General features: G+C 39.3%; 1 pseudogene; it reads right to left on the reverse strand.

Annotated features, from left to right (window-relative positions):
- Positions 1-6,724: 6,724 nt before the first annotated feature.
- Positions 6,725-8,746, reverse strand: LOC125810474 (uncharacterized; annotated as a pseudogene).
- Between the last annotated feature and the right edge of the window lie 3,590 nt (positions 8,747-12,336).

Below are 12,336 nucleotides of genomic sequence, written 5' to 3' on the forward strand. Positions count from 1 at the left end.
TTGATCCTGGTTCTATACATTCTTATATTTGTTCATCACTTGTTCTTCCTGAAAATGTGAAATATATGAGACTTAATTATGATGTGTTGCTTGAAAGTCGTTTGGGTTATTAGGTTGTGTGTAATCGAATTTATCATGATTGTTCCTTCGTGATTCAAAACCTGGTATTCCCTACTGATTTGATTGAAATGCCCTTCAAGGATTTTGATGTTATTATCGGGATGGATTGGGTTCATAAATATCATGTAGTGGTAGATTGTAGGTCAAAGCATATGACCTTTAAAGATCCTACTTTTTCACACATCATTGTACAAGGTGAAAGATCATTGACATCTAGCATTATATCTGCGACCTTGGCAATAAAGCTGATGCGTCAAGGTTGTAGGGCATACCTTGCTCACATAGTTGATACACAGTTAAAGAGTCCTTGTATCAAGGACATACCAGTTGTATGTGATTTTCCAAAAGTCTTCCCAGAAAACCTTCCTGGATTACCCCCGAAAAGAGAGGTTGAAATCTACCCCTATTTCTATCACTCCTTATAGAATGGCTCCGGCAGAATTAAGAGAATTGAAATCTCAATTGCAAGAACTTCTTGAGAAAGGTTTTATTCGACCTAGTGTTTCTCCTTGGGGAGCCCCAGTTTTGTTCGTAAAGAAGAAAGATGACACTCGTAGGCTTTGTATTGACTATAGACAATTGAACAGGATAACAATCAAGAATAGATATCCCCTACCGAGGATCGATGATTTGTTTGACCAACTGAAAGGTACTAAAGTATTCTCAAAGATTGATTTAAGGTCTGGATATCACCAACTGCGTGTTAGAGCGAAAGATATTCCTAAAACTGCTTTTAGAACTCAGTAGGGTCATTATGAATTTTGGTGATGCCATTCGGGTTGACAAATGCTCCTGCGGTATTCATGGATCTAATGAATCGAGTATTCAAGTCTTATCTTGATCAGTTTGTGGTTGTTTTTATAGATGATATTTTAATATTTTCCAGAAGTAGTGAAGACCGTGATAAACACCTCCAGATTATTTTGCAAATTTTGAAGGAGAAGGAACTTTATGCTAAACTTTCCAAGTGTGAATTTTGGCTTGATGAAGTGACGTTTCTGGGACATGTTGTAACAGTCGAAGGCGTGAAGGTGGATCCCAGTAAGATACAAGCAATTGTTGAATGGAGACCTCCCAAGAGTCCAACCGAGGTAAGAAGTTTCTTAGGCTTAGCAGGATACTACAGAAGATTTGTGAAAGGCTTTTCCATTATCGCCTCTCCTTTGACTAAGCTCTTGCAGAAGGAAGTAAAGTTTATTTGGGATGGCAAATGTCAAGAGAGCTTTGAAACTCTCAAATCCTTGTTGACTCAAGCACCTATACTTACTCTACCAATTGAAGGGAAATAATATGTAGTATACAACGATGCTTCTCACAATGGTCTTGGATGCGTTTTGATACAGGAAGGGAAGGTTATTTCTTATGCCTCTCGGAATTTAAAACCGCATGAATTGAATTATCCTACCCATGATCTTGAACTTGCCGCTGTAGTGTTTTCTTTAAAAATATGGCGACATTATTTGTATGGAGAGAAATGTCATATATTCACTGATCACAAGAGCTTAAAGTACTTGGCTACTCAGAATGAGCTAAACCTTCGACAGTGTAGATGGCTTGAACTCATCAAGGATTATGACTGCACGATTGATTATCATCCAGGTAAAGTGTTGCTCCCCAGTATACACGCAAGTGTACGCGGTCGTGCAAGTAATAAAGATTCTTTAAGAAACGAGTTATCGTTCCCACGGGACTTATGATCAATTTATATTTAACACTTAATTCTACAAATAAAAGTAAAAGTAACATTTTCAAGAGTTGATGATTGATTGTTAACTACTACTAATTATGCAATAAATGAAAGTAGCTAATTGTGAACGACTTTAATATAATGATTCAAGCAAGTTAAAAGAAATTCCAGGGCTGCAACATATAATGAATATCATGTATCATATTATTGGCTTAGAACTAACTTCAGTTGTCAAGTTACTGGTTTATAGGGTTGATGATATGACCTGGGTTATATGCCTCTCGTCGCCTACCCCAGTTAGCTATCTAACTACATTGTTGAGCGGGGATAAATAGACTAACTGGCGAGCATTTATATTTCATCCTATTTCGTAACCAAGCAAGGTGTTCGTCTGTGCGTCACTCCTGAATACTAATCACCTCAATTTAATGGGTGAACCGAGCTATCTATATTCCCTGGTCTATCTAATCTATCCTCTCCCAATTTTAAGATTAGACAATAGATTTATCTTATGGTGTGCAAGCATAAATACTAAAACAAGAATATAGAAGTAACTTGTATTGACAACCAAAAATTAATTCAATAACCTCAAATAATCAACAATGAATTCGTAGCTATAACTCCAAAACTAGGGCTTTTTGCCACTCATGCTATTAGAAAACAAGAAAATATAATAGTTCATGCAATTTCCGGAAACTAGAAGAGTTAAAGGATTTAAACCTATTACAAACTTGAATTCTTGCTCTTGCACACTAAATCAAAACGTCCACCCCAATTATGGAGCCCTAAGGATCTATTTATAATAGTAGGAAAAGTTGGGAACAAATCCTACTCAAATTAGGAATCCTATTTAATGTTTAAAACTTGGAAAAGTCGGCATCAGGGTGAGGCGTCGTGCCTAGCATCGCGCCAAGAAAGCGCTTCAGAAATTCAAGGGTTGGTGCGTCGCGCCTAGCAGCGCTCCCCAAACATGCCCCAGTCTAGCATCCTCTGGCGCGGCGCGCCTCTCAGTGCGCCCAGCACTGCTGATTTTTGCCTTGGTCATTTTCTTGCTTATTTTTTTCTCCTTCTTTCTTTGCTCCAACTCCAATTTCATCAAAAGTTCTTGAAACATCTAATCATGTGTATGAGTGCACAATCATTACAAGTTACACCAAAAATTAAGCTGATGACTAGAGATCATTCTTCAATCTAATAGATTCGTGGGCAATATTGACAACTTAGTCATATAAATATGCCTAAGATCACCACCCCACACTTTAGAATTTTGTTTGTCCTCAAACAATCTCTAGACTATCAACTCTTTTTACAACCCTTGGACTTATCAACTCACCTTAAAATTAACCAAACATTTTTAATCATGATCTTGTAGTTCACATTGGATGCAACAATTCACAACATTTACACCAAGTACAACACATGCTCAAAGAATGACTCTTTTACTATTTTTCCAGGCTAATGCAAACTCATACCACACATCAATTAGATAATCCCACACATGCCATGAATGCCCTCACTTGTTTACGTTTTGTAAAGCCTTTCACTCAAGCAATATCAATGTTGACAAGGCCTATTTTTCAAATAATCAACTCACTTTCACAAAAGAAATTCTTACTTTCCTCAACATGCCATGGGCTTGCCCATAATGTATTCTTACTTTCACATTATATATCTCAAGGAATCAAGAGGACTTTCATTTGGTTGTAATGTCGGCTTAAGGTAAGGGAAGGAATAGTTTGGAATCATTTTAGTGACTACACCTCCCTAATGCACATGTTATTACTTAGCCAACAATCTCCTTCATAACGTTTCTTTCCTCCTAGTACACACTTCATGACTATGTACCCCCTTTGTTGCTCCACATTTGCCCTTTATTTCTTTTTCATCTTTTTTTTCTTTTTTCATGCCTTTACACTAGCCATCCAAATGCTAGATTTTAACATCCGAGTAAGGTAAACATTATCCTCGTTAGGATCAGGGCTAATGTTTCAAGTATAGTTCTAAATTAGCCACCCTCAATTTTAGTTGAGGTACACATTGTCACTTAGGACCAGGGCTAAAAATAGAATTTTCTTTTCCACACAATGTAGCATTTCACCCTTAGCTATATCAACCAACAATTTTCAACTCTTATTCTTTAACATAGTGCATTAAGGATTTTCATAGGATCAAATGGCTTGGTATCAACAAATGGGTTTCGGCTTATTATGTGGTTTATCAATAAACAAGGCTAAAGGCTCAATGGGGCTTCACTAGGGATGATTTCAATGGTAGGTATACAAAGTACAGTTAAGAATTGGTTATTTCAAAGAAGCGCCTCAATCACATTCCCTAAGTCATACAAGCTACTAATTCAACACACACAAGGCAAGTTCTAGATATTAAGTTAAGCAACAACCAATCAACACTCACCACACATGGCATCATGACACATATAAATATATATCAACTAACATGCTCATTCAACTTGCATTACGGTATCACTACACAATTAAGCCAATTTTCATATTATTTTGAGTCAACACTTAAGAGCACACGCTAGTTACAAGGTCAACAATCTATTGCATTTTTTCAAATATGACTACCCATTATGTTTGGCTAACTTATTCGGATATAGCTTCAAAAGACAAAGGTTGGTTTCTCAATCCTACTCTTCTATGTGACTAATTTTCCCTTAAGACGATCGTCATCCATCCATCATCGGGAACTGTCACTCCTATGACGACTCTAAGACTCAATAAAGCAATAAGCTAGTCCTAGTCGGTTCAAAGGGACAATCCTCAGTAAAAGTACAGAAAACAAACGCTAAGGAACCCAAAATAATTTGTTTTAAAAAAATTAACTAAAAACTACACTAAACTCGATAAAGCAGTAAACATATATATATACAACAGAGACATATTAACCCACCCCACACTTTAAAAATAAGCACTGTCCTCAGTGCATAATTAAAGCAAAGTATAGAGTTAGAATTACTCCATCGGGCCTCTAGGCCTCATCGTCACCGCCATCGAACACCATCAAGGCATTCGTCTCCTCATTCACAATGTCATCATCCTCCTCATCATCCATAGCCTCGTCAGTAGTAGCCTCATCATCATCCAAAAGTTCCAAAAATGTGGGACCAAACCTGCACAGAAAGGCTGCACTTTCGATTAACGGATAACGATCCGCCAAGGTCTCCATCTCCTCGTCAGTAACCGGACGCCCCCTATCCAACTGCAGCTCTGCTATACCAAACATTCTTGCCATGATGTTGTCATCACGACTTGCCTCTCTTGAGCAGACAAGACAGGTCCATGGGACGTGTTGAGTGCCTGTTCGGGTTACATCAACTAACTTACCCGTCAGATTCGGGTGATAAGCAACAGTCATGTCTACCGTTTCCTCTTCAATACCTCCCTCCTCAGAAAACGGGTGATCAATTCCCCGTAACAGAACCTCCACCTCATATTATTCTTAAATTTCATCATACTCTGCCTCAGGATAGCCCCCACATTAATGGGCATGCCCTTCATCAGCATATATACTAATACCATCATATCTTTTGTCACCTCAGTCAGATGTTTGGCAGGAAGCAACACACTACACATTACCTTTAGCCACATCCTAGCCACTTGATTAAAGCTAGCAAAATAGAGGGTATTATGCCTCCCAATGTCCTTACTCCGCTCCCACGTAGCATTTGAATCAACCCCACGTAAGGTATGTCAGATATCCCTATAAGGAGGTTTATCCTTCAAGTCATTAAACACTTCATGGTCACAATTCAGGGTTCCTAACAACTCATTCAGAATTCAGGTCGAAAACTTGACATCTTTTCCCCTAACAGGCATAGTTTTATATTTTGTTTCAGTTAGCCAATTAGCATAAAATTCTCTCACTAATGTCAAATTGCAATCCCCCAGATTTTCAAAGATAAACCTTAAGCCCAACTCATTAACAGTCCGATATATATCAGGAAATTGTGACTGTAAACGTACCTTATTCACAAATTTGTCGCCCATATACTTCACCTCTCTTTGGCATTTGAACCATTCCCAACCATACCTTTCCACAACCTTTTTACCAAATTTTTGCACCGGTTCCTGGCCACTAGAGGACCCGAAAGCTTCACCTTTGCGACTCTGCTTAGACCCCGCCACATTCTTGGCTTTTGGTGCCATTGTAACCTATGAAGAAAAGAAAATCTAAAGAAAAGGAAAAAAATTAGAAAATTTAGAGGGGGTTGGGTTGGTCAGTGGAGAGAGGGAAGAAGAGAGAAAAGATAAAAAAAAATTGGGGAATGATGGTTTAGAAGTGAAAGAGAAGTGGAAAAGTATGGAAGAAGAAAGGTTTAGTTGTCAGTTTAATGGAGGAAGGAGAATAGTTGGTTTTGTTTAATGGAGGTTTGTTAATGGGGTAAATTGGGAATTTGAAGAGGGAGAATGAGAAGAGTTAGAGAGAATTTGGAGGGTTGGGTTGGGTGAGAATGAGAGAATGAGGAGAAGAGTGAAAGATTTTAGGGATTGAAGGGATGGGTCGGGGTAAATCCGGGTCGAAACCCGGAAAATTAAGAAAACTGGGCATTGGGGAAATGGGTGGGGCGACGCGCCTCTCAGCGCGGCTGAGAAGTGCCCTAGTCTGTTGGCCCTTGGCGCGGCGCGCCTCTCATCGTGCCTGTGACTATCCTCTAACGTACGAGGCCTGGCAAGGCGCGCCAACCAGTGCGCCTAGCTCAATTTTTTTGTGTTTGTTTGTCACTATTACAAGCTAAGTTACAAATAATGAAAAATCATATTTAACTAACACTAAGAACTAAAAGAACTTCCTAGATTCTACGAATTTAAACTATGCTAAAAATCAAAATTTCAAATTGTTCATGGGTTACCTCTCATTTAGCGCTTGATTTAACGTCATGGCACAACGAAGCTTGGATCATTCATCATTTAGCTCAAGAGCTTCCTGATCATGATCCGAATCCTCACCGAAATAGTGTTTCACCCTTTGCCCATTTACCAAGAACGTAAGGCCAGTATTACCTTTAAGTTCAACAACCCTATGTTGTGTCATTCTGACCACTTCTAAAGGACCACTCCACTTCGACCTTAGTTTTTCGGGGAATAACTTTAGTCTAGAGTTAAAGAGTAGTACCTTATCTCCCGGCTTGAAGGTACGAGCTACTATGTGCTTGTCATGCCACATCTTTGTCTTTTCTTTGTATAGTTTGGCATTCTCATACGCGTGGAGCCTAAACTCCTCAAGTTCATGCATCTGATTCACTCTCTTTTTACCAGCTAGCTCGGGGTCTAAGTTCAGCTTCTTGATTGCCCAATATGCTTGATGTTCTAATTCTGCTGGAAGGTGACATGCTTTCCCAAATACTATGTGATATGGAGAAGTCCCTATAGGTGTCTTATATACGGTCCTATATGCCCACAACGCATCATCTAATTTCTCAGACCAATCTTTTCTTTGCGCATTCACCATTTTCTACAAAATTTGCTTCACCTCTCTATTTGAAACCTCCATTTGGCCACTCGTTTGAGGATGGTAAGTTGTAGCAACCTTATGAAGAATATCATACTTAGCAAGAAGATTCTTAACAAGATGGTTAATGAAATTCTTACCTCCATCACTTATAATTGCCCTTGGAGCGCCAAAGCGAGTGAAGATATGCTTCTTTATGAACTTTATCACCACCCTTTAATCATTGGAATGAAGAGAGACTGCCTCAACCCATTTACTAACATAATCCATAGCCACAAGAATGTATTGGTTTCCACTAGATGGTGGGAATGGACCCATGAAGTCAATACCCCACACATCAAAGATTTCTACCTCCAAAATGTTACTTAGCTACATCTCATGTCTTCTTGAAATAGTACCCAACCATTGGCATTTATCACAAACCTTCACAAAAGCAATAGAATCTTTAAATAACAAGGGCCAAAAGAAACCAGATTGTAGTACCTTATGAACAGCGCGCTCTCCTCCATGGTGACCTCCATATGGGCTAGCATGACAACTTTCGAGCACTTTGTGAATCTCAGATTCCGGAATGCACCTTCTCACTACCCGGTCTATACCTTGCTTGAACAAGAATGGTTCATCCCAAATATAGAACTTGGCATCATGATTGAGCTTTTTCTTTTGTTGGGTGGTTGCACCCGGAGGATAATCGCCAATTACTATCAAATTCACAATATCTGCATACCATGGCACTTGAGAGATATCTAATGCCATCAATTGTTCATCCAAAACTCTTCCCGAATTTGCTCAACTTCATTTACATAAGAAAAATCCTCCAACCTAGATAAGTGATATGCTATTTGATTTTTAGTACCTTTCCTGTCTTTGATCTCAAGGTCAAATTCTTGGAGAAACAATATCCATCGAAGCAGCCTTGGTTTTGCATCTTTTTTGTTGAATAAGTACCTAATAGCTGCATGGTCAGTAAAAACAATCACCTTCGTACCTACAAAGTACGATCTGAACTTGTCGAGGCGAACACTAGAGCCAGCATCTCCTTTTCAGTCACTATGTAATTAGCTTGTGTAGAATCAAGGGTCTTGCTTGCATAATAGATCGAGTGGAACACTTTATTCTTTCTTTGTTCCAACACTCACCCACTGCTACGTCGTTTGCATCACACATGAGTTCAAATGGTAATCCCCAATCAAGAGCAATTAAGATGGGAGTCTCAATTAAGTTACTCTTCAACATCTCAAAAGCTTTCAAACACATCTCATCAAAGTTGAACTGTGCCTCCTTCTCCAAAAGACTGCACATAGGTCTGGCAATCTTGGAAAAATCCTTGTTGAATTGCTTGTAAAAACCTGCATGACTAAGAAAACTATGCACCCCTTTTACAGAAATGAGAGGGGGCAATTTCTCAATAATTTCTACCTTAGCCTTATCAACCTCCAAACTAGATTTAGACACCTTGTGTCCCAACATTGTCCCCCCTCTTACCAAAAAATGACAGTTTTCCCAGTTTAGAACTAAGTTAGTGTCTTCACATCTAGCAAATACTTTATCAAGATTTCAAAGACATACCTTAAAAGACTTTCCAAAGACGAAAAAATCATCCATGAACACCTCAACAAAGTCTTCCACCATATCATGAAAAATGGCCATCATACACCTTTGAAACTTCGCCGGTGCATTGCAAAGTCCGAATGGCATGCGCTTGAAAGAATATGTGCCATAAGGACAAGTGAACGTGGTCTTTTCCTGATCCTCGGGTGCAATCAAGATCTGGTTGTAATCGGAATATCCATCTAAGAAACAATAGTACTCCTACCATGTTAATCGGTCAAGCATTTGATCAATGAAGGGAACGGGGTAGTGATCTTTCCGGGTAGCATCATTTAGTTTCCGATAATCCATGCAAATTCTCCACCCGGTCACTGTTCTAGTAGGAATCAACTCATTCTTTTCATTCCTTACCACTGTCATACCTCCCTTCTTGGGAACACATTGTAACGAACTTACCCACTTACTATCAAAGATGGGGTACACAAATTCCAACATCTAGCCACTTTATGACTTCCTTTCTTACCACTTCTTTTATCACAGGATTCAGTCGACATTGATGTTGTGCTTTGGGTTTGTGATCCTCCTCCATGTAAATTTGTGCATGCATAACGCCGGACTAATCCCATGAATATCAGCCATCTTCCATCCAATTTCTTTCCTCCTCTGCTTTAAGATCCGCAATGCCGCATTAACCTGGAAATCAGATAATTCTGCAGAAAGTATAACAAGCAAAGTTTCATTAGTACCCAAATAAGCATACCTTAGGTGATCTAGTAGAGTTTTTAGTTCCAACTTAGGGGCTTCTTCTATTGATGGCTTTGGTGGGGTACCCCAACTCGCGATCTAATGACTCCACTTGCGTCCTACGAGTGTCTACTAGTGTTAGATTTAAGCATGATTCAATATCTTGAGCTTCAATGTCTCCCTCTATCTCATGACCCACTAACACTCTTTCTAAAGGATCTTCGGGCACAACTACTTGTGATTCTACTATGCAATCAACCACAGTAATAGCAGGCAACTCTTCATAAATAGAAGCCAATTTTAAAGCGCGGTAAAAAACAAATACCTTAACCTTATCATGTGCCATCATAGTTAGTTGACCAGCTACTACATCAATTAATGCCCTACCCGTGGCCAAAAAAGGTCATCTCAGAATAAATGGAACTTCATAATCGGGTTCAAAGTCTAAGACCACAAAATCTACCAAAAAAATCAATGAACCTATTTGCACTAACACATCTTCTACCACCTCTTTTGGACTAGCAATAGATCTATCAGCAAGTTAGAGAATAATAGTGGTTCGTTTTGGACTACCCAACCCAAGCTTTTGATACAAAGATAAGGGCATCAAATTTATACTTGCCCCCGTATCGCACAACCCCCGAGTAGGAACACTTTGCCCAATTGTAATTTGCACAGTAAAACTACCATGATCTTTTAACTTTTTAGGCAGTCTGTTTTGGATCCTTGAGCTGCACTCCTCAGTAAGTACTATAATTTCATATTTCGTTAGCCTCTTCTTGCTAGACAAAATGTCCTTCACGTATTTAGCATACTTCGGGATACCCTGAAAAATGTCAACCAAAGGTAGATTAATGTGAACTTGTTTAAGGAGAGAGAGAAACTTACCGAAGCATTCATCTTCATTCTGCTATTTTATCCTTTGTGGAAATGGAGGTGGTAATTTCTTTTGAGGAATGGGTACCTCAATATTGGAGCTTTTTACTACCTCTTCCATCTTCTTTTCTTTGTTACTTACCTCAGTGTCTTTCTTCTTTGGAGCTAGTTCCTCTAATTGCAGCCCACTTCTAGTACTTACCGCATGCAATTGTTTTGGGTTGCGCTCAGTATCATCAGGAAGCCCACCTTGGGGATGCAAGTTCAAAGAATTAGCCACTTGCGCAACTTGTTTCTCTAAACTCATTTGGGACATCTGGATGTTTCTAATGTTCTCATCCTGCTTATCTACTCTAGCATTTAATTTGGTCCCTATTTTAGTCATGAGCTTTTGGAGTAGCTCTTCATTGGTCATCCCCCTTTTTGGTGCACTAGGATTTACGCCTTGGTTAGGATTTTGGTATTGTTGCCCAGACCCTTGAGCACGGTATTGGTTAGCCCATTGGTTTTGGTTCCCATCCCATGAGAAGTTAGGATGATTCTTCCAACTAGAGTTGTAACTATTACCATAGTTTTGTTTACCTCCACCCCTTTGCACATTCCCACATAATTCACGGAATCTGGGTTTGCCTCACATTGCTCAGTTTCATGAGTTCCACTACCACATACCTCACACCAATTAGCTACCTGTTGTACAACATTTACTGGTGCCTGATTTAGAGCCAATTGTTTGAAATGTAAGGTTATATTGTGTTGCATTGCATCTAACTTGGCATTTAAGGCAGTAGCTTGGTCTACATCCAAGATCCCTGCAGCTTTTTGGGTTATGGTTCTAGACATTTCCCCTTCATACCCTTGGTTGCCTTCAGAAAGTTTATCAAGTAAGTCGAAGAACTCTTCACTTGTTATGGATAGGGCTTGTCCACCTACTGAGCTATTAAGAAGAGCACGAGCATTATAATCTAAACCCTCAAAGAAAGTGTGAGCAAGTACCTCATTAGTTTGCATGTGGTGCGGGCAAGCATTCAACATTCATTTGAAACGCGCCCATGCTTGGTACATGTATTCCCCTTGTTGTTGACCAAAGTTTATTATCTCACCCCTCAACTTGGCGGTTTTCTTGGACGGGAAGAATCGACTCAAAAACTTCTTTACTAAAAAATCCCAAGTAGTGATGGAGTTTGGAGGTTCAGAGTCTAACCAACGCCTTGCGGCTCCTAATAATGAGTATGGGAATAATGTTAGCCTCACATAGTCTGATGAGACTCCAATTAGGATGTATGTATCTGTAATATTTATGAAGTTCCTAAGATGGATTTGAGGATCCTCATGGGGAAGACCAATGAATTGCCCATTAGAATGAAGGATTTGTACCATGCTCTGCTTTAGCTCAAATCTACCCCCCGGTGGACTTTTCTAATACTAGATGCTAAATTCACTGTGAGTGGGACTGTCATATCATGTACATGCCTTCTAGGTATAATAGGTGGAACCCCTTGGTTAATCAGATTTCCTTAGTTATTCGAGTTCCTTTGGTTATTCATATTTTTCGGGTTATTCACGTTGTCTTGATTATCATCATCAATGTTTTCCAGAAGACCTAACCCCAATTCTCCATGTCGTCCTTAATTTGCCATTTTCCTGCGCTGGCATAATACTCTCTCGGGTTCGTTGTAAGGGTCAACAAGTTCTCCTTTTCGAGCCAGATCTGAAAATCAAGTGCCTGCAATAAACAAGCTAAGATCAAGTAATTAATATCTAAATAATCTAATTGTAGACTTAAAAAGATTGAATATAGATCAATTTCTAAGTCCCCGGCAGCGGCGCCAAAAACTTGTTGCTCCCCAGTATACACCCAAGTGTACGCGGTCGCGCAAGTAATATAGATT

Source organism: Solanum verrucosum, unplaced genomic scaffold (assembly GCF_900185275.1).
Source record: "Solanum verrucosum unplaced genomic scaffold, falcon-dt-bn FXZP01000118.1, whole genome shotgun sequence".
Lineage (NCBI taxonomy): Eukaryota > Viridiplantae > Streptophyta > Magnoliopsida > Solanales > Solanaceae > Solanum > Solanum verrucosum.